At 49.2% G+C, this 20,836-nt stretch overlaps 1 long non-coding RNA gene across 3 annotated transcripts; it reads left to right on the top strand.

The window, feature by feature from the left end:
- Positions 1 to 1,267: 1,267 nt before the first annotated feature.
- Positions 1,268 to 19,371, top strand: LOC308651882. Of its 3 annotated transcripts, none has more exons than XR_014022681.1 (6): positions 1,268 to 1,539; positions 2,608 to 2,673; positions 4,624 to 4,757; positions 6,935 to 7,172; positions 11,650 to 13,198; positions 15,673 to 19,371. It is a non-coding gene; the product is annotated as an uncharacterized lncRNA (long non-coding RNA). The 3 variants fall into 3 exon arrangements; XR_014022682.1 differs by having other exon boundaries at positions 11,650 to 11,864; XR_014022680.1 differs by having other exon boundaries at positions 11,650 to 19,371.
- Positions 19,372 to 20,836: the final 1,465 nt, after the last annotated feature.

Here is a 20,836-nt window from a genome sequence, read left to right on the forward strand (position 1 = left end):
AATGTTAGGAATAAATTACATAGCTTTGACATGACTTCTAAATGTTATCAGTTAAATAATTCTCTACACTTATGATATGGGCTGTTCTTCCTACAAAAGTTTTAAGCCAGTGGGAATGTCATGTCTGCCAACTGTCCTATTTCAAAAGGAAAGTCCTGGATGCTTTGAAGCAAGCAGCACCTCATTTATCTTTCTGCCCTCTACTTGTTCATTAGATAAGCTATAAGAATATGGTCTCTAAATCCTCAATGCAGATTTACTCTTTGGCTCAGACCTAATTGTAGATCATTGAAGGTGTTGTGTGAATTAAAAGTAACAAGTATAGTCTCACTGCAGTTTTGTGATAAATATTTTATTCATAAAGAACAACCCTTTTTCTTCTGTGTGACTTCAAAAGCCCAGGAGACACCTATATCATGTTATGATGTTTTCTGTTCAGAGGAATTAAATGTTAATCATGCTAATTTTATCATAGAAAATTAGGAACTTGGTTTCTACACATACAAACCTATTTCAAGTGCTTCTCAAGATTATAACTTGCAAATCCAACTGCATTTGGAATTTATCACTCTTTTGGGTGCAGCTGTTGAAAAAAGAAAACAATGGCAATGGCTTTAAGCTATCAGTAAATGAGATGTAGGGCCATCGGAATACTCCTGCATAAGGGGGTCAGAGGGAGGCAGGAAGTCAGGTCAAATATACTTGAGAGTGAGTGATTAAGAGGGCTGGTGGCGGGTTGCATCCCCTATCCTGGGCGTTTCTGGCTTGTCGCAGGTGGTGGCCCATAATCAATGACTACACCTCCCATAGTTGTTGGGACAGGGTCGCTTGACCTTCCACTAAGACTGTGCGCATCCCTCCCCCGAGCGTCTGCGGAAGCAAAATGCGAACGGTAGAGGGCGCTGCCAGACGTCCCATTCCATCCTCTAGCCTGCTTCTCGGGCTCCTGCTCGTCTCTTCCGGGGGGCTTCAGGAGCTCCAAAGACCCGGCGCTGGTTTCCGTGGCAACCACACGCGACCGGAGTGGCGTGCGCCTGGAGCATTCTGGGAGATGTAGTTCGGCCTCCGCACGAGTCCAGTCTCCTCGGGCAGCAGAACGGCCGCGTGGCGAGGGGCGGGGACAGCCCGTTTTGAAACCCCGGGGTTGAGGAAGGGTCTGTGCCCGGCGACCAGCAGGCCACCAACGACCACAGAGCCGACGAGCCCCGCCCGTCTCCGTGGTAACCGGCTCGCCGCCGGGGACTCTGGGAGTTGTAGTTGCGCGGGGGCCGGGCGCGCGCCCGGAGGACGAGCGGCTGCCGTTAGCGTTCGCCACTGGCCATTGCGCGCTGGCGGCCAGCCCTCGGACGGTGAGGCCCTTCTGGCCTCCTGCGCTGCCTCGGCCTGTAACCCGGAATGGTTGCGCGGGAGGCCGGGTCAGGGACGGAGGCCGCTGGGGAAGGGCAGGCGTCGGCATCGCTCAGCCCCGGCCCGCCCAGGCTCCCCAGCTGAGAAGCCCCGAGTGGGGCTCCTGGTCACCCGAGGGGCTGCCCCGAGGCGGTGAGTGGCGCCTCCACGCACCCTCACCCCGTGCCCGTCATTACGGAAGGGGAGGTCTGAAAGAGCCAGGGATCTGCCCCAGCGGAGACCAGGCCGCGGCTGTGCGCTCGCACCTTTGGCTGCAGCCTGAGCGCAACACGTGGCGCAGAACAGGCGCTCAAACTTTTGTTGAGTGTCACTCCATTCTAAGGACACGCAACTGAAGTATTTCAACAAATAAATACAAAATTTAAAAAGAGAGCGAGAGAGGCTTTTCAGCCACGTGCAACATGTGGACTTTATTAGGATCGCGATTCTAACAGCCAAGATTGTTTTAAATCAGGGACGTGCACATTGTTGATGATATTAAGGAATTATTTCTTCAATTGTTTAGTCGTAATACTTTGGGAGTTATGCTTTAAAAATAAAAGAAAATGCCTGAGAGGCACATATTTGCAGATCTTATGAATGAAATGTCATATTGGCTTCCAAAATGCTTCAAAAATGGGAGAAGGGGAGAGAATAAAGGAAAGAGACTTGTCTAGGTGTTGGTCATTGTTGGAGCTAACCATGATACACCAAGATCACTAAACTTTCTCTCTCTGGGCTGGCGATGTATGCCTGTAACCCCAGCTACTCAGGAGGCTGAGGCAGGAGGATCCTAAGTTTGAGGCCAGCCTCAGCAACTTAGTGAGACCTGTCTCACAATAAGAAATAAAAAAGGCTGGGGGATGCAACTCAGTGCTAGAGCACCCTGGGTTCAGTACCACAAAAAATAAAACTATTCTCTCTTCTCTCATTACATCAAAATGCTTTTTAATATAAAGTATCATTTTAATCCTTATCTGCCAGTGCTCCATATGAGTTATTCATTGGGAAGAATAAGGTCTGATGTCTGGAATTTCCTTTAAAACACTCCAGGCACACAGGAGTGTCTGTCATGGAGGAAATAAGGATGGCAGAAAATGAATTGCTGTTGAAACCAGGTGGCGGGCAAGTGAGAGTTCCCAGCTTCGGTGAGATGGAAGAATTTCCATAACCAACGGATTTTTTTTTTAATTTTAAAAAAAAGTATTCTATGTGTTTCAGGAAGTCTCTGGAAAACAAAGGAATTCAAGAGGAGCTTCTCTGAAACTTGACCCTGCCATGGCACAAGTGAGCCTCCTTGGGGACTTTTCTTTCAAAAGTGGTCATAGCAATGGGAGTACTGCACCGTGTCCTTGGTCTCTCAGGTTCCTCAAAAGTAGGATAGAGTTTTGATGGTGGAGGAAAAAATACCACGGGACTGGAGTCAGGGTGGGGGGCAGGCAGCCACAGAATAATTCTTGCAGAGGAGAGCTGGCACCAACAGCTGTAGACGGTTTGTAATGGCCCAAGAAGCTGTGCTCTGCCCGAATGGCTGAGGTAGGAGGGCATAAAAGGAGCCCATCACGGAGCTGTGGCCCATCTGGCCCCAGGAGCCCCAGGCCCAGGGCAAGGAGCAAATCTGGGCAATGAAAGAGGTGGACTCATGCTGGAAGGAGGTACAGAGCACAGTGAGCAGGACAAGCAGGAGAAGAACAAAATAATTTGTGAAAAGAGGGTTAGGCCTCTAAAGAAAACTAACACCAAATCTATTGTTTGGTTGTTTTTGTTTTTGTTTTTGGTACTAGGGATTGAACCCAGGGGCACTTAACCACTGAGCACACCCCCAGCCCTTTTTAATATTTTATTTAGAGGCAGGGTCTCATTGAGTTGTTTGGGGCCTCTCTAAGCTGCTGAGGCTGGTTTTGAACTCATGATCCTACCTCAGCCTCCCAAGTCTCTGGGATAACAGGAGTGTGCCACCACATATTGCCCCAAATCTGTTTCGATCCAACACCTTTTCTCTGTTCTTAGCTCTTCTGTTTTACTTTGGGGGCATAAATTTGACTTTGGTAATTTCCCAGCGCCACCCCCACCCCATGCCATTTTTATCTGGGTATGCTTCTTTTTTAAAAATAATTTTTCTAGTTGTAGATGGACACAATATCTTTATTTTTACTTGTGCATTTTTTTTGTTATGTGATGCTGGGGATCGAACCCAGGGTCTCATGCATGTGAGGCAAGCACTACCACTGAGCTCCAGCTCCAGCCCCTGGGTATGCTTCTTTTACATTATTTAAACCATTCAATTTTTTAAATTCTCTACAGAAACAAAAATACATATTCTCCTTTCCCAATACAGAATCAAGTTCAGGTTTTCTGTTTCTTGACAGGCTTTCGCCACAGCTCCTCATCTATGAGGGCTTCAGTACACCCTCTGTATTCCTTGAGACTAGCCCTAAGGCCCTGAGGTCTGTTATCCTTCCACTTCCACTGTGTTCTTACCAAACTTGTTATCCACGGGGACACAGATCCAAAGTTTACAAAAATTCTCAGCTTCAGCAGACATCTTAGCCTTAATCTCCTAAGGAATCCTGATCTAGAACCACCCAGCTCCGCCACTCCCAGGTTCCCAATGCTCAGAAACTGTGTGATAATAAGTGTTGGTTGCTCTAAGCTGCTATGTCTAGGACAGTCAGTTACACAATAGAAAACTCAATATGAGTGATCTAACAGAATTTGGATGCTTGTTTCCAGCCTTAGAAGCCCTCTTGGGAAGGTCATTTGCATTCAGTTTCTGGACTGTTTTGATATCTTTTGGGAACAACTAGATAGAATATTTTATATTAGAGCATTTATGGGAAAATCCAGGAAATATAGTCATCGTATCAGTATAGCCAAATTCAATTTTCTTTAAAATAAAGCTACTTTGTTTATACAACTATGACTTTTATCAAAAGTTTAATCAAATTTAATTTAAATACAAAATAGGATCATGAAGGACAGTCCTTTTGTACTCTTGGAGGAATGCTGGGGTCAACCCAGGGCCTCATACTATTAAGCACCTGCCCTACACTTGAGTGTCACTCCCAGCCCATTCTTTGTGTGTTTTTATAAGGAAGTAACATTATTTTTTGCAATGAATAGATATTGCTTTCAAACCAGATAGTAGTTTTTAAAGAAACACACTGGGGGAGAGGGATCTAAACAGAAATTTTCTTAAAAGAAAAACAAAAAACAACTCACTTTTCTTTCCTTCAGCTCTCCAGTTTTCTTCACTGTCTCCAGAACAGGAGTTTTTCTGGGACAGATGGCACAAGAGCACCAGAATCCTCCGCCAGGGCAGACATTGTTCGGATGTGGATCTTGGGAGCCTCACCCCCTTGGAGCTCACGGTAAGGGACAAAATCCTCCAGGGGTCTTTGTCCCTTTTCTGGGACCTCCTGTGTAGAAAAGCAGGCCAGAACATCCCAGCTTGCAGACCTGTGCTGGAGCCGAGCGTGGTCATCAACTAGCACCAGACCTTAGGTCCAGAACCAGAGAGGCGCTGAGGTCTTTGGGAGACTGCCAGCCCTCTCCTCAGTTACCCACAAGCACCGGTGCCCTCTGTTCCCTGAAAGGTTACAGTGAGGACAACATTGAGCTCCTCTGAATTGTCTTCTGGTAGCTTCTTAGTCAAGCCACACTCCGTGGTGGGGACTATCAGGACTTCCACTGATAATACCGTCTCCCCTTCTCGCCTCCACAAAGTCTGTACTCAAGGCTTGAAGGGAACCCTGGGGAATATCTCGCCTCTTTTGGGGGAATAAGGAGGGGGTCCTGCTGCAGGGAGAGGGAGGGGTCGAGAATGAAGAGAAGAGACCTGAACAGGGAGAGGCAGGGCGAGCTCTGTCTCCTCGTCCATGGAGGTTGCCCGACAGCTGGTCTCTGTTGCTGCCAGTGCTCGGCACTCGGTGCTCCCTTCCTGAGCAGACTCTGAACACTCAGGGCAAAGACTGGTGAAAACCCTGGGCTTCCCGTTCCGGGTCAGCAGCCCCCACTGGTCTCAGCCTGAGCATCAGGAACCACGAGTCAACATGAGCCAGATTTGGATGTGTCCATGGAGCCTACGCCAGGGGGCTTGAAGTTCTTTCGCTTTGGGGTGTGGCTTGACCATAGAGATAATTGACACATTGTACAAGTTCTAGTCTTCTGTCATTATTAGGGCCCATGTGACACAGAGGTAGGGGAACAGAGTGCATGAGTGGGTTGATAAGCTATTGGGACACCTCTGGGCGGGCTCGCCCTAGCGAGCGCCCTGCAGCCACCCTGGCTAACCTGCCTCACCCTCAGGACAGATCTGATGGTGATCACCTGATCCCTCTGCTCCAGTGCTGGGACCAGCATCTGTTGTCATTGGTGATGTCCGGGCCCTCCTGGTTGTCATCAGTGATGTCTGGGCTTTTCTGGTTGTCAAGGGACTTTGGCCCCCTTGGCTCTGGCCCTGCTGACCTTTATCACCCAGCAAAGTATAGCCACATGGGCACCGGCACTGGCTGGCAGCAGGCCCTGGCCCCATGGGTACTAGCTGGGCAATCTGGCAACTTCTTGCACTTCTCTGAGCCTCAGTTTCTGTGTGAGGATGCACTCTGCAAACTGCAGGGCACACACAGGAAAGGGCAGCTTCCATCACTCGGTCTCGTCCTGAGTTCCTGTGCATCGCAGGACCTGGCCTTGAGCCCAGCTGTCTCCCCCTCCCTGCCTTGCTCCTTCTGTGACCTCCCTCAGTTCCCCGCCCGCCCTGGGCTACAGCTCCTGCCTTCCTACTGCTCTGGAGGTGCCCAGGACTCTTGGAGGTCTCAACCAGCCCCCCTTCGCAGCCTCCTCAGACCTGCCAGCCACACCCTCTGCCCACTCCTGTGGCCACAGAGCCCAGTTACTCCTCCCGGACCTTGCCCCTCCCTGCCTGCCCCCACTCTGTCCCCTGCTTCTTCCTCATCCTCTCCCCAGACTTGCGAAATGAAAAAATGAGATTTGTGGTTTTTCCTTGTATATAGAAGATACAGATAAGAAAATGAAAATGTGACTCATAAAGAAAATGAAAGTGACTTCTAATCTCACATGTGACATTTACAGCCTGCTGAATGTGGTCACTAAGGACTTGACTGCAGCCTCCGCGCACACCCCAGTACTAGGAATTGAACCAGGGCACTGAGCTACGAGTACCCCAGCCCTTTTCATTTTTATTACTGGCAGGATCTTGCCAACTTGGATCCTCCTGCCTCAGCCTTCTGAGTAGGCTGGGATTACACACCTGTGCCCCTGCACCTAGGGATATTCTTAGCTCTCATTGTACTCTAGGCTATAATGAGTTTAATCCATCTATAGTACACGTGGCTTTTATGGTCTTTTATTGCACATGAAACAGGTGTATTTGAATTTCCTTTGGGGTAAGGTGGCTCACACCTGTATTCCAGATACTCAGGACACTAAGGTGGGAGGATCACTTGAGATCGAGTTCAAGACCTGCCTGGGCAATGTAGCAAGATCCCGTCTCAAAAAAATAAAGTTCGACTGAATTTTCTGTTTTCAGGACTGAGAACAAGGAGTTCCCCTCCCATCAGGGACTTTCTGAAAGATGATCCCCATGAGGGACCTCACGCAGACCCTGTGGGCACTAGGAAATGCCTCAGAATGTTCCAGAACCTTCAGCTGGCATTGGGGACTCTCCCAGAAGTGAAGCCAAGCAGTTCTCCTCCCCAAGACAAGACCTTCCAGCAGAAGAGAGAAGGCATATGCTGTGACAGGGACAAGAGGTAGCCTGCAGCCAGGTGAGCATCCTCATTCCAGGTCAGGAGCGTGGCACAGGCAGAGAGCGTTGCTTTCACACAAGGAGCCAGGGTCTGAGCAGACTGCCGTTATCAGAGTGCTGCAGGGGAGAGAAGCCCCTCGGGTGTAAGCTTGTGGCCCTGACAGGTAGCTGGCTGTCACCGGACAGGGGAGATGCAGCACCTCCCAGGGGCATCCCCCTTGCCCAGGGAGAGAAGCCAGCAAGCCTGTGGTGGGGGAAAGGTCTTCACTAGGCCCATATGTGACACCCCCAGCAGTTACCTGGAGGGTGGGAAACACGCAAAATTTTCATATAAGCCACCCCAAAACACCCCATTTGGAACTGTAGGGAAATTCCAAGCTCACCATAGTCTCAACTCTCAGCTGCAGCCATTTAGGCAAGCATTTTAGATGTCCAGAGACATGCCAGGCACAGTGGTGCACGTCAGGAATCCCTGCAGCTCAGGAGGCTGAGGCAGGAGGATCCTGAGTTCAAAGCCAGCCTCAGCAACAGTGAGGTGCTAAGCAACTCAGTGACCCCCTGTCTCTAAATAAAATACAAAATAGGGCTGGGGATGTGGCTCAGTGGTCAAGTGCCCCTGAGATCAATCTCCAGTACCAAAAAAAAAAAAAAAAAAAAAGTCCAGAGACATGGGAGACATGGTAAAGAGACACCATAAGCCAGTGCTTTGGCAAGAAGGCTGTGAGCCTTGCCCCCCCAGGCTCAGTGGTGCAGAAGCACAGTGTGAACCTCAAGCCTCTTCCCTGGGGCTGGGCTGCTGAGGTAGCTTCAAAAAACTGTCCCCCTCCATCTGCCCAGCTGTGTCCCAGGTGCAGTGAGTATGTGCAGTCCATGCCCTGGTATCGCTCCCGCACCTTGGACTGCACCTGGCCCAGCGCCACAGCAGGCCCACCCTGAGGGAAGAGGTTGACCCCAGCCAGCCTGCACTTCCCTAGCAGGGGAGTCACAACCAGGACACCCTCTTAGTGGCTGAGCTGAGAGTGTCACCTAGTGAGTTACTGAAAGGGACTGATGTGGGTTAGAGAAGTCCAGCCCCAGTTTCAAGGGGCAGCAGGTGTAATGGGAGGTCACCCACGTGATCTCCACTTGATCCCAGCTTGCAGGTGAAGTTGGCAGGTATGCTTCCCTCCGCCCAGTTCTCAGGTGGAGCCCAATCTGTGCCTGTGCGGCATCTTCACAGCACATTTTATAGCTTATTTGTTCTCCCTGGAAACTCAGGAAAGGACATCCTGGAACCTCAGAGAGGTTCAGAAACATTTCCAGGACTGCACGTCAGAGGTCGTCCCCTTCCCTCACTCAGCAGGACAGGTGGGGTGTGTGTGAGCTGGAGGGGCACAAGGGACATGACAGAGAGGCACAGTGGGCAGTGTTCCTCTGTAAACCCAGTCCCCAACCCCAGGCCCTGAATGTGCATTCTGTGATGAGCAGGTTTGGCAAGGAGCCAGGTGCTTCCCGGGCTCCTTCGCTCCGTCTTGAGCTGCTTTTCTCTCACTTCTGCTCTTCATTTTTCCTACTGTCAACAAAATCATGCTCAACACAGCGTGATTTTAAAATGCATAGGTAAGTGAAGATTTAGTCCCATTTTGGAAAGAATCACTGCTAGCACTTTAAGTATCTTTCAAACACTTTTTCTGAGTGTTTATACCTATGTAAGTGTGTGTGTGTGTGCCCATTAGTTATATTTCTCTAAAAGAGGAAGGTAGGGAATGTTCTAGGTCCACAAGCCCCTGCAGCCTGGCAGGACCTCACTGGGCTTGCAGCCTGTGAGCTAGAGGAGGTCCCTTTCTCTGCCAGGGAGCCTCCACCACCCTCGGGCTCTTGAGGGCAGTGCCACTCGTGGCCACAAGGGGGGGATGTTTGTCCGTGATCGTGGACCAGAGACCCTAGCACCAACCCTTCCTCCCCAGATGGGTCTTGGCTGGTTACAGGATCTAGCAACGCTGTATCAGGGTCACCCAGTCACTCCTGACTTTATTCTGCTCACTGCACCTGTTGGAAATCTTGCTTTATGAGGAAAAGAATTCATAGGCTCACTCTTAGAACTTGACACCATATAGGTCTCCCCTCATCTTACAGCCTTGGGCTTCAAGGAAGAGAAATGACGAAGCTGCTCAGGCCATGCCATGTACCTCAGCACCCCCACCACCTTGCCCTGGCTTCCCAGGACCAGTCTGGGCTCCCCGCTCTCTCCTTCCCCTCCCACCTTGGCCTTCTTCCGGCTGCTGTCACTCTGCCCTGTCAGCAGCAGACCCTCCCACAGGCTTCTCCCTGGCAGGCTTTCGCCAGCACTTCACCAGAAGTCTTTCTCAGCCCCGCAAGTCACAGAGTTCTCTTCCGCGCTTCTGCAAGGCCCAGGCTTCCTCTTTAAAAATGCAGAACATACTTCACTGTCTGCCTCCTTCTGGAGAGGAAGTTCCGTGAGGGTAGAGACCCTGATGGTCTGGTTTCCCTCCCGTATCTGTCTCCTCAGCACAGCGCCTGGTGCTCCAGGGACTGGGGGATGGCTAGGAGAGCCTTTGTGTTCCCGAGGCAGAGTCTGCAAAAGCTAGCCCGTTTCTCTCCTTCCTCCCCCTGTCCTCGAGGCCCACCAGTGCCCCTCACTGTCCCCTAAGATATGGGAACTAGATCCCCAGGGACAGTGTTGCAGAAGGACCAGTGTGTCTCTTACAGTGATGAAAAGACGGAGGGATTTGGCCTAGGACAGATCTAACTGCCACTTACCAGCTGGGCCTATCTTATTATATTTGCAAAGTAATGAGACAGTGGCACTCATTCTTCAGGGTCCAGTGACAAATCACATGCAGCCTGACACAGGAGACAGCCGTGGAGTCACAGTTGTCCCTCCCTCCCAGCGCTGCCCCTGCCTAAGCCCCCTTCTGGATCCTTGTAACACAGACACCCCTGTCATCTCAGGGCTGCTCTTTGTTTCCTGACCTCCCTCTTTTTCCCCTAGGTGGCCCAGGTCACCTGCCACTCATGCCTCCTTCTTCCCTGTCTTGGATCTCAGACAAGTAATGGGACCAGGCCCTGGGAAGAGCAAATTCTCTAAAGGTGGCTGTCTGGTGATGAGTGGGCCAGTGAGAGCAGCAGCCGGGGGAGCGGGCCAGCAGTCACCACCCAGGGATGGGAGGTGGCCTCCCCTGTTACCAGCCAAGCAGAGCATTCTCGAAGGTGCAGGCACCAGGACCTCTCCTAAGGCTGAGACTGACACAGCCTGGGCTTTGCTGAGAAGCAAGGGAGGAGGGTGATGGCAGGCCACGCCCAGCTCTGTCTCTGCCCAGTGCAGCCTGGGCTCCCCTGCGAGTGGCCCCTGAGGAGCCTGCGTGTAGACCACGCCATCCGCTGGGCTGTCAGAGGTGTCTGACATCTTTACAGCCAAAGTCCATTTGCTGCTAGAAACCCAGGTGCCAACCGGACCATGCTCCAACCCCGCCCCTCCCGCGGTGCCCTCTCGTGTGGACACTTGAGGTCACAGGTGCTCTGAGGCCCCCTCGCTGTTGTCCTCAGGCCCCTCCTTGGCCTCCCTGTCTGGAGGTGGGAGCTTCGTCATCCGTGACGAGTATCCGCCCTCTCTCCTGCGGAATCTTCCACAGATGAATAAGAGCTGATTTCCCTCGCGGTCCCCACCCGATTCATCCATTCAGAAGCTCCGGCTTCCAGTATTGGTCCGCGCCTGGGCGCTCTGGGAGCGTCGAGCCCTTCATCGGGATGTGCGTGTTATCCCGTGTGACTCCCCGGAGCGGAGCTCTGACGTAGGTTCCCGCTTATTCTGTGCCGGATGTGCCCGTGCTGGCCTCGGAGCTTCCCCGTTGGTGCTATTCATAGGGAGCCTCTCGTCTGAATTGGGGATGAATGGAAATTTTCTCTTATTCATAATATTCAAAGATCTCCTCACTCTGTGGATTCTTTGCTTTCCTGCCAGTGCTGGCCATATGCTGGGCCACGTGCTTGCCAGCAGATCAGGGTTGGGCTCAGCGTCTGCAGTTCCTGGAACTGTGTCTTCCCTATCTTAAAGTTCCTCCAAATCCCAGCCCCTGTCCTCTCACATGGCCCCAGGATTCTCCTTGGCAGGAGACAGTGTGTTGACAGTGTATGCCCAGCCTGAGCCTCCTGCCGTGATGGCACCCTGGGAAGCGAGGGTCCCAAGCCCCGGCTTCTGAGACAGATCTCCACCAGTGTGCGTGGACCCTCAAGCCTCTGACTGCAGTAGCCAGAGGGGAGAGGGCAGGGGAGCAGCCTGGCAGGAACAGCAGTGCCCCTGGAATGCTGCCCCCCCACTCCCTTTCTCTGCCCTCCCCAAATGGCACAGCTCCCCTGGAGCCTCCCTGGAATGCTGGAACCTGGAGTTCCACTTCCCCACCTTCCTGTGGAGTCACTGCCCATAAAGGCTGAATAGCACTCAGGCCGGGCTCGCCCTCCGTGGTCTATTTATGCCCCTTTTTTTTTTCCTTAAACAGACTTAAAACTCTTTGAAGAAGAGCCACATTGTGTCCCTTGGATCCTCCCCAGCACCTTCAAGCATTGACACCTCAGAATCGTGGCGGGGCTTGGAAGCTGCATGGGGCTAGGGTGTCGCCCTCTGAGCAGAGGGTCCAGGACGTGCCTTTGGCTGAAGACGCGGCTTCCTCCTTGGGGATGGCTGAAATTCTCTTCTGGTCACATGGGGCAAAAGGTGACCTTGTATTTACTGCCGTCCTTTCCAGCCCACACCACAAGGCAGGCTAGCCAAGGTAGCCCCAGAGACCATCAGGTGGCTGGCCATCTGTCTCCATTGTCTCAGCTGTGCCCGAGAGATGTAACTATTTGCCATATGTTGTGCTGGGCCTGGGAGGAACCTGGGAAAGGACAGGCAGGGAACAGCCAGAATTCATTCGGTGGGAAAGCCACCCATCCCAGCACCCTGGTTAAGTATGACTGGCTCAGGACCTTCCTCCACGTGAACTTGGAGCTCCTTGTGGGCAGAGCTGTGTCTTGGGCCTGTCCCTGCTTCAAGGTGCCTGGTTCAGCAAATAGGTAACTGTTTGCAGAGTGTCTGCCTTGGAGTAATCACTCTTTAGCTCCTGACACCTGATAGCCAGGGCACATGGAGTAACAAGGAGAGCAGAGGTAGGATGACTGTGCTCTCATCCCACCTGGGTCCTCTCTACCTCCTGTGAGTACATCATCCTGTTGGTATGTGGCTAAATTCTAGGTCCCATGCACAAAGTACAGGAAAGTCCCTTTATCTTTTATTAATTGCAAATTCTCTCTCCCCCTTGAAAAATGGGACAAACTGCTTAAGTCTGTTTTTGTGTAGCCTAGGAGTTCTCCACTAACTTTCTTTAAAGCAAGTTAAAACTGTAGGGACAGTAAAAAATCATCCTTAGTGGTGGCAACTGCATTTTCTAGAAACACATTTTCTACCCAGGTGACCTTTGGCTTGGTGAGCCTATCCTGGGCTGTGGAGCTTTAAGGAGAGAAGAGGAGAGCGTGCCTAGCTAGCTGCCCCTCCTGGGCCTACCAGGGGCCACCTGCTCACCCACTGGCCTCTGGGCCAGAGGGGACAGCCAGGCACCAGCTCTACGTTCTCTAGCCTGAAAGTTTATAGATGGTGTGTCATTTATAGTGAGTCTCCAGAATATTCTCTCAACCTGAAAGTTTATAGATGGTGTGTCATTTATAGTGAGTCTCCAGAATATTCTCTCAAATTTCTCTTGTAATAACTGTTCCAGGCAGTTTATGAAATTATGAAGACAAGAGATTGAAGTGGATAATCCGAGGAGCAAAGGCTGGGGGGGAGAGGGGGGATCCTAAACCAGGGCCCCCTGAAGGAGGCAAAGGCCACTCACAGAGGGCGCAAGGCTTCTGGGAAGTTGAGTCTAGATGGAGAGCCGTGAAGAGGCCCCACCCATCCTCATCGCGAGGACCGTAGCTGCCAAGCCAGCCTAGTGATGTCTCCTCGCAGGCCTGCTCTGCCAAGAACACCGTGAGCAGAATCCCATTTAATCTTCTCAACAACCCTTTGTAGTAGGTATTTTTATTTCTAATTTTATGCTACAAATGAAGGAAATAAGATGTGGAGAGGTTGAATCACTTGCTCAAGGTCATGCAACTACTAACTAGAGCTAGAGCCCAATTTCTTCCCGTGCTGTTAAAAGTTGGGGTTTCCCCATTGTAGGATTTTTAATTCCGTTTGCTGGAATGCCAGCCCATTTTCGGTCCTTGGCCATCTTGGAATAGTCTTGTTTCCACAATCTCTTCTTCAGCCTGTCAAAGCCACAGAAAGGTCTTCAGGAGACCAGGCCCGGGAGGTGGTAAGCGATTCAGTCCTTATGAAAGCTGTGTTCATGGGAGACCTCACGCACCCCCCCTGGCAGCCACAGGACCTCTGCCGAGGGTGCCAGTAGAGGGGGAGTCTCAGTTCACGGCAGACTAAACCCTGTGGTTATGTGCTTGTGCTGGGGTCAGGCATTACAGTTTATTTGTGCTTAGCTATGTCTGGGCCTCCACTGGAGTGACCACTCTGGAGATGGCTGGGATGGTCCAGCTGGGGCTCTGCCTGGGGCCCGGCTTCTGTCTGCCAGGTGGATTCCTCCATCCCTCCCCTGGTAGCATCTATGGGGCCAAAACATCCAAAGTGGCTTTTCACTCACATTCCTGGAACCTCCCCCATCTTCGATGTGGTCTTTCTCCAGGAGAGTGGCCTGATCTTGTGCTGTTGTCCAGGCTCTCAGAACCATGGCCTCTGCTCCTGTCCACTGCAGGCCCCACCTGTCCTCCTCCACCCCCTCCCCTGTTGTCCAGGTGACTGTCACATCATGAGACCCTGCCTCAGTGTGTACTTACAATTCACTGGGCCAGGATCCAACAGGAGCTGGCCAATGACTTTTGAAGTCATCTGACCCCACAATGGAAGTGAAGCAGCCAGACTAGTCAGGCTCCTCCTTTTGTAAATTTGAGCCAGAAATCAAAAAAGGTAGTGTGTGACCAGGTGTCATGAGGGCAAGCAGGGCCTGGATGGACCAGTGTTAGTCACAGTGACACTGGAGGAGAAAGAGTGAAGGAAACAAAGCAAGCCGTGATGTGGAGAAGGTCATGGAGGGAAAGCAAGCCTTGTTTGGAGCAAGCGCATACAGGACAGAAGGCCGAGGCAGAGCCGCCAGCCCCGGAGCTGCCCTGTTGCCGTGGCTCCCTGGGCCCAGCCTCACCCAGGTGATACCACAGCAGCCGCACTGGCTGTTACCTTTGCTTGCAGTTGGCTTAGAAGTGGGCTGCTATTTCATTCTGCTAATAACTTAGGGGAAGTGACAGGGACTGCCCAAGCCCCTGAGGCAGCAAGCACAAGGGGGAGGCCAGAATGCAGAGGTAACAGCAGACAGGCAAAAGGAGCCTGGGTCCTTGATGACATGGTTGAGCCACTATACCTATCCTGGAACTACCTACTTCCAGTATTGTTGCTGTGTAAGTTAAAAGTCTTATTTTCTAAGCAGATTTCTGCTACTTGCAGCCTGAAGCATTCCTATCCCCGTAGCTGCCCCTTAGAGCACATGGCTCTTTCTGGAGCTCCAAGTGGAGACTCGCCCTGAGTGTTAACATGAGAAGTCCTGTTCATACAACAGGAAATAAAAGTCAGGATTTGTCACAGCTCACACAGCTGTTAGTCCCAACTGCCAGGGCTTATAGGATACAGACAAGGAAAGAAAAATATTCAGGACATTTCCACATGTATGGGCATGAGTCTTCTAAACTGGGGCTCAATAACGAATTTGAGGAAGATCAAGTTCAGTGGGGGGTTTAATGCCTAAGATCCAAAGCCCAAGCAAGGTTCAGGAAGCCATGGGAGGAGCAGGAAGTTGAGCTGAACAAATGGTAGGTAGGTTGGACAAATTCTGGGAAGGATGCCCAGGACTCCAGGTGGATGCTAGGAGCTCGGCGGACCAGCCAGAAAGAAGCCTAAGCACCTGGAACTAACCGTGGCCCTGACCCACCCACCTGCCGACCTTCCTGACGCTTTAGGTTCTCAAGGAGTAAGATTTCCCTCTCGGCCCTGGGTTGCCACCCTGGCAAGCCCCGTTTCCTTATTCCTCATCTCTTCTCCCTCCATCTTCCCCTTTTTTCCTCCACTTTTGTCCTCTCTGTGCAAAGCCAGGCCTCAGAAATGCACAAGACCTGAGTCATTCTAACGCAATTGGGGGATTAAAATGGAGGTGAGGGTATTTTGCTCGACTAGAATGCTCATCTGGGAAGAGGAGTTAGATTGGCGGGAGGGGAAGCAATTGCTAAATGAGGACTGGAGAAAGCTTCCTTCCGGTGCAACTCTCATGTTCTTTTGTGTGTTTTTAACATAAGAAATGTACCCATTCTTCCCTTAAAAAATGGGAAGCTGAACTCAAGAGCCCTAGCCCTTCTTTTTTGAAACTCTTTTTAAAAATATAAAATGAAGATTAGACTGGCATCTTCTTAACCAGTCTTACCAATGTGCACTGTTCCCCTGCATTCAGACCCTGAGAAAAGCCACCGGCCCCATTTCCCATCTCTGAATGATCTTGTGCAGATGTGACCCATAGAAGTTCTTCAAATCTTTGGAGCCCAGCCACAGATGTGTTGCAGTCTTAGAAGTTGTGACTACCAGTTTCTGTCACTGAGCCTCGGCCCTCTCGTGCAGTACTGTGCTCCTGCACAAGGCATGCAGGCCTGTGCCCCAGGCTGAACAGCCCAAAAAGAAAATCCTGTAACCAGAGGAGTGAAATTCCTGGTTGGAGTGAATGAAGCAAAAAGTTTAAACCCCTGCCTTGTGATAGGATGAACACATCAGAGCATTCCGTGAGCCCTGCATGTCCCTGGGAGTCACCAAAGAGCCTCTGAAACTCTTGAGACCAAAGGCACTTGTTCCCCCGACTGCTGCTCATCAAGACTTTTCTCCAGCATGAAGTAGCCTGATGACCGACCTAGAGTGCGCTCATCTCTCAAAGACGGCGTCTCTCTCCTGTGAATCCCCCAATGATGAGAAAGAGCTAAGCAGGCCCATGTGATCCTACCCATTAGCCTCTCTCCAGGGTGACCTAATGTCCCCGCAGCCATGCTACCCCTAGACGGTCTGCCATATTCATGACACCTGACCAGCATAAGGCCCATTTGAGTCCATTGGTATTGTCCAAGGACAGGACTCTGATGAAGCCACCTCTTCCTCCATTATGCTTCCAGGACCCCTCTCTGCTGCAAACTCCCAGATGTCTGGCTGGTGCCAAGCACTATTTAAAGACAGTCGTTTGTTTGCATTCATCACATGCATATGGTTTTTCTCCAGTGTGAATTCTCTGACGTTGAATGAGCTTTGCTTTCTGAAAGCCCTCCCACATTTTATCGCATCTGTAGTTTCTGTTGCATGTGACGTAGCCAGTGCCGTGGGGGGTGCTGACAGATGCCTCCCCCCGCCCACTCTCTACAAGATGAGTGTTATTTCAAAAGGACCGGAGCCCCAAGGAAATTGCCTGTATTCACAACAGTCAAAGCTGTTCTCTCCGATATGAAACTGTAACACTGAATAAATCCGGAATCCTTACCCAAGACTTGGCCACGCGTGTCTTACTTGGACCTTATCTCACTTCTAAAGAGTTGAAGTGCAGATTTTTCCATGTTTACCACACTTAAGGGATGGGGTCCCTGAGACAGTGCTCTGAGGTGTGTCCGTCTTCATGGCCTGGCCAGCGTCAGCGACCCCCTCGGCGCGTCCTCTTTGCTCCCTCTGCTATGGAAGACCCTGTTTGGATGTCAGCTTGTTGTTCCTGGTCCCTTCTCACAATATAAAATTGTGGAAAATATAAGTATGGACCATTCTCTCTCAAAGGACAAGACAATTACTTGGACTGAGGGTGAAAGATTATGGAAGAAGAATTAAAGACTGCCTTTGAGCAAATATACAAAATGATGGCTTCTTCAGATTGCTGGTTATTTAGTTCTCATTCCTTTCATGAACTCAGTTTTGGTTACAGTGAAAATGTGCCTATTAAAAATACCTTCTCTAGTGACATGGGAGGGGCATGTGGGGAGGTACAAGGAGGCTGTGAGTGCTCTGTCCATTGTTCTGGATTACTGACCAGGTGGACATGCTCACCTTGGGAAAATCCAAGTTTTATATCTGTAATTTGTGCACTTTTTATACATGAAAAGTAAAAAAACTAAAAATCTGTCTCTTCCCCCATTCAGCAACAGGGCAGTCATGACAAATAAGATACAAGCAGAATTTGTGCTTCCAAAATACTTTGAAGGCAGCAGCCTCTGGACCGTGACCCTTGTTGCTTCTCCCTATCTGGTCCCCTTCCTGCCTGCTCCCAGGATGTGACCAGGTGAAGAAGACCATGGGCAGAAGGTGGCTCCGTGAACATAGGAAGGGGCCCCTTCTTATGGTTATGAAATTTTTCTTTTATAGTTTCTAAGTTTTGTGTGCTTGTACCTTTTCTAGTTCAGAATTATTAGGATGTTAAGCCCTTCCTCCTCCCAGTGTGCGTGTGTGTGGGGGGGGGATCTCACTATATTGCTCAGTCTTGAACTCATGGGCTCAATCAATCCTCCTGCTGCAGCCTCCCAAGTAGCAGGAACTACAGGTGCATGGCACATGCCTGGCTTATTAACCGATTTCAACAGTTCTTTTATGATTTTTTGGGGGGGAGAGGATACTGGGGATTTAATCCAGGGGTGCTTAACCACTGAGCTACATCCCCAGCCTTTATTTTTTATTTTGAAACAATCTCACTAAGTGGCTAAGGCTGGCCTGGAACCTTGTGATCCTCCTGTCTCAACCTCCAGAGCTACTGGGATTACAGGCGTGTGCCACTACACCTGGCTAGTATTTTTATGATTTCATTTTTATGTTCAAGTCTTGGATCGAAGTAGAATAGGAGCCAGTTCTCCCCTCCCACCCATGGTCAACCAGCTGTCCCAACAATACCTAGTGAATAACTCTTCCCAACTATTTTGAAATGCTAACTTATTGTTAAATTCGTATTTAAATTGGGTCTTTGTCTTTAATCACTTTTATTTATCTGTCTGAATCTTCTCTAGTACCTAATTATTTTGCTTTATCATTTGTTTTAGCATCTAATAAGGCCAGTCTCCTCATTACCCATTTTTTCACAACACTCATGTTAAAAAAAGGGGGGCAGTTAAGTTGGAGTCACTCAGATTGAAAAATGAAAAAAAAAAAAATGGAGATTGGACCAGAGGCACTTTACCACTGAGCCATATCCCCAGACCATTTTATTTCATTTTAAGATAAGGTCTTGCTAAGTTGCTGAGGCTGACCTCAAACTTGCCATCCTCCTGCCTCAGCCTCCTCATCCCTGAGATCATAGGCATGCACCATCCCACCTGGCTGAAAACTACTTTCAAGAAGTGTTAAATGTGGCCAGTTGACAACACATGGACAAGATATTAGATAAAAAATGATGAAAGGAAAATAATGTAACATAATCACAAAATATTAGGTTCACTTATGATGTCAGAGATTGCACAAAGCTTCCATAATATAGATAACATCTTAACAATATCCTTATTCTAAGTAATCATAGTTTTTTCTACAAGTTCTTCCTGGAACCATCTTATATAAAGAGGTCATATTTTCTCTTAATAATTACTTGTATCCAGAACTCAGCATCAAAGAAATCCCAGCTCTAATAAATACATCAAAAACGTAATATGCTTCGAGTCCTATGACATGGAGGTATATATATAGAGATAAGCACACAGATACCCAGAGATATATTATCTCAACACTGGTGATTATACAGGTCTCAATGAAGTGTGAATTCTACACAAAGCAAAAAACCACTCTGCCATTCTATCCAGTCTAAAAATAGTCTATGACAAAAAAACAAACATAATGTTAGCAATTGTGCTTCCCTTTTTGGAATTCAGGAAGATCATGAGGAAATTATGTGTGATGTGCAGGTTCTTTTCAAAATAAGCTTTCCACAGAAAACGGAAATGATCCTTTCTCTTTCGTCTGATACATTTCCCTGAAACAAACAGATGCATTCAGAATAATTCCATTGACCTTATTGCTGCATATAATTTTAGGCTTTCCCAGATCATGGCTATTATAGTTGTATTTAAGGCATCATTGGGACCATAACTTAAGTGTATGAAAGAAATATTAAGAGTCCTAGTTTCTTGTGTCGTGCCTTTACTGGAGAAATGTTCCATGTTTGTGTAATAAAAATAAAAATGACATGTTTGAAAAAATATGGACTCAGTAAAAAATTAATTTCTCCAATGAGTCAGAATTTGCTAGAGAAAAACAGGAGCTGATGTAAGTGTAAAACAAGCATATAGGCTGCTCAGATGCCTTCCTTCCAAAGAAGACATTAGGGAAGGGGGCAATTGGGAGTAACTGCAGTGAAGAAACCCAGAAAACACGGCCTCCCCCAAGCCCTGACGGTGAACACTGATGGGATTAGACATGTTGAATATGTACCCCACCTGTGATGTGATGAGAAGGGCCATCATCCCCCAAACCCATAACTCCAGTCTGATGAGAAAAGTGTGAAATAAAGCCCAAATGAGGGGCATTCTACAAAACACCTAAACAGTACTCGTCAAAACTGTCAAGGTCAGCAAGAACAAGGGAAGTCTGAGAAAACGGTCTCAGCCAAGAGGAGCCAAGAAGACACAACAGATAAATGTCATTTCGTGTCCTGGATGGAACAGGAAATGACATTAGGTAGATTTTTAAGGAAATTTAAAAGCCTGAGCCTTAATAATAGTGGTTATTCAATTATGGCAGATGAACCATAAGAGATCAATAATAGAAGAAACTAGGTATGGGGTATTATCTTTGGAACTTTCCTGTAACATAAAACTATCCTAAAGTTTTTATTAAAAACAAGATAGAGGGCTGGGGCTACAGCTCAGTGGCAGAGCACTTGTCTAGCATGTGTGAGGCACTGGCTTCAATCCTTAGCACCACATAAAAATAAGCAAAGGCATTCTGTCCATCTACAACTACAAAAAAATTTTAAAAAACAAGTTAAAAAACAAAACTATTAGAAGAGGTTGATGTTTTTCCAGACAAGATGACATAGATGCAGAGTTCTCTGTTCTTCCCCCTGAGTACAGCTTAAACCTTGGATGTCATGCATAAGACAAATATCAGAAGACAGAAGGGACTCTCCAGGGACCTTGGGACTGAAGAGATGGCACAGCACTGAGTTCCCTGGATTTTCTGGTTATTTTCTCTATATCCTGGGATGGGCATGGAAGAAGCATGCAACCCAGAAAGCCCACTATATACAGACCAAAAAGCAAAGCCCCAGAGCCAGAGAAGGGGCACAGTCCATCAGGATAGGAATATTTTTGGCAATGTCTGCCCTACTCTGGACAAATACCATTCGAAGAAAACCTCTACCCCAGCCCCACCCTAAACCACAATCATCAGAGTTCAAGTGTGAGCCCAGACTCCCTAGCAGGAATGGGATGTTCCTCTCCATTTACATGCTGTCACCAAGAAGAGAAGAACCAGGACTCACCCCTACCCCATGGTAATGAGGTAGAATGTGCCATGACCTACCAGTGTGGTGTTAGCAGAGGTCTGCTAAAATAGACTTCAGTTTAAGATTCAGAGCCTCATAATAGCTAAAAATGTCTAGATTACAACAGAAAAGTAACTCA

This window comes from Spermophilus citellus (genome assembly GCF_964194105.1).
Source record: "Spermophilus citellus genome assembly, chromosome: 6".
Lineage (NCBI taxonomy): Eukaryota > Metazoa > Chordata > Mammalia > Rodentia > Sciuridae > Spermophilus > Spermophilus citellus.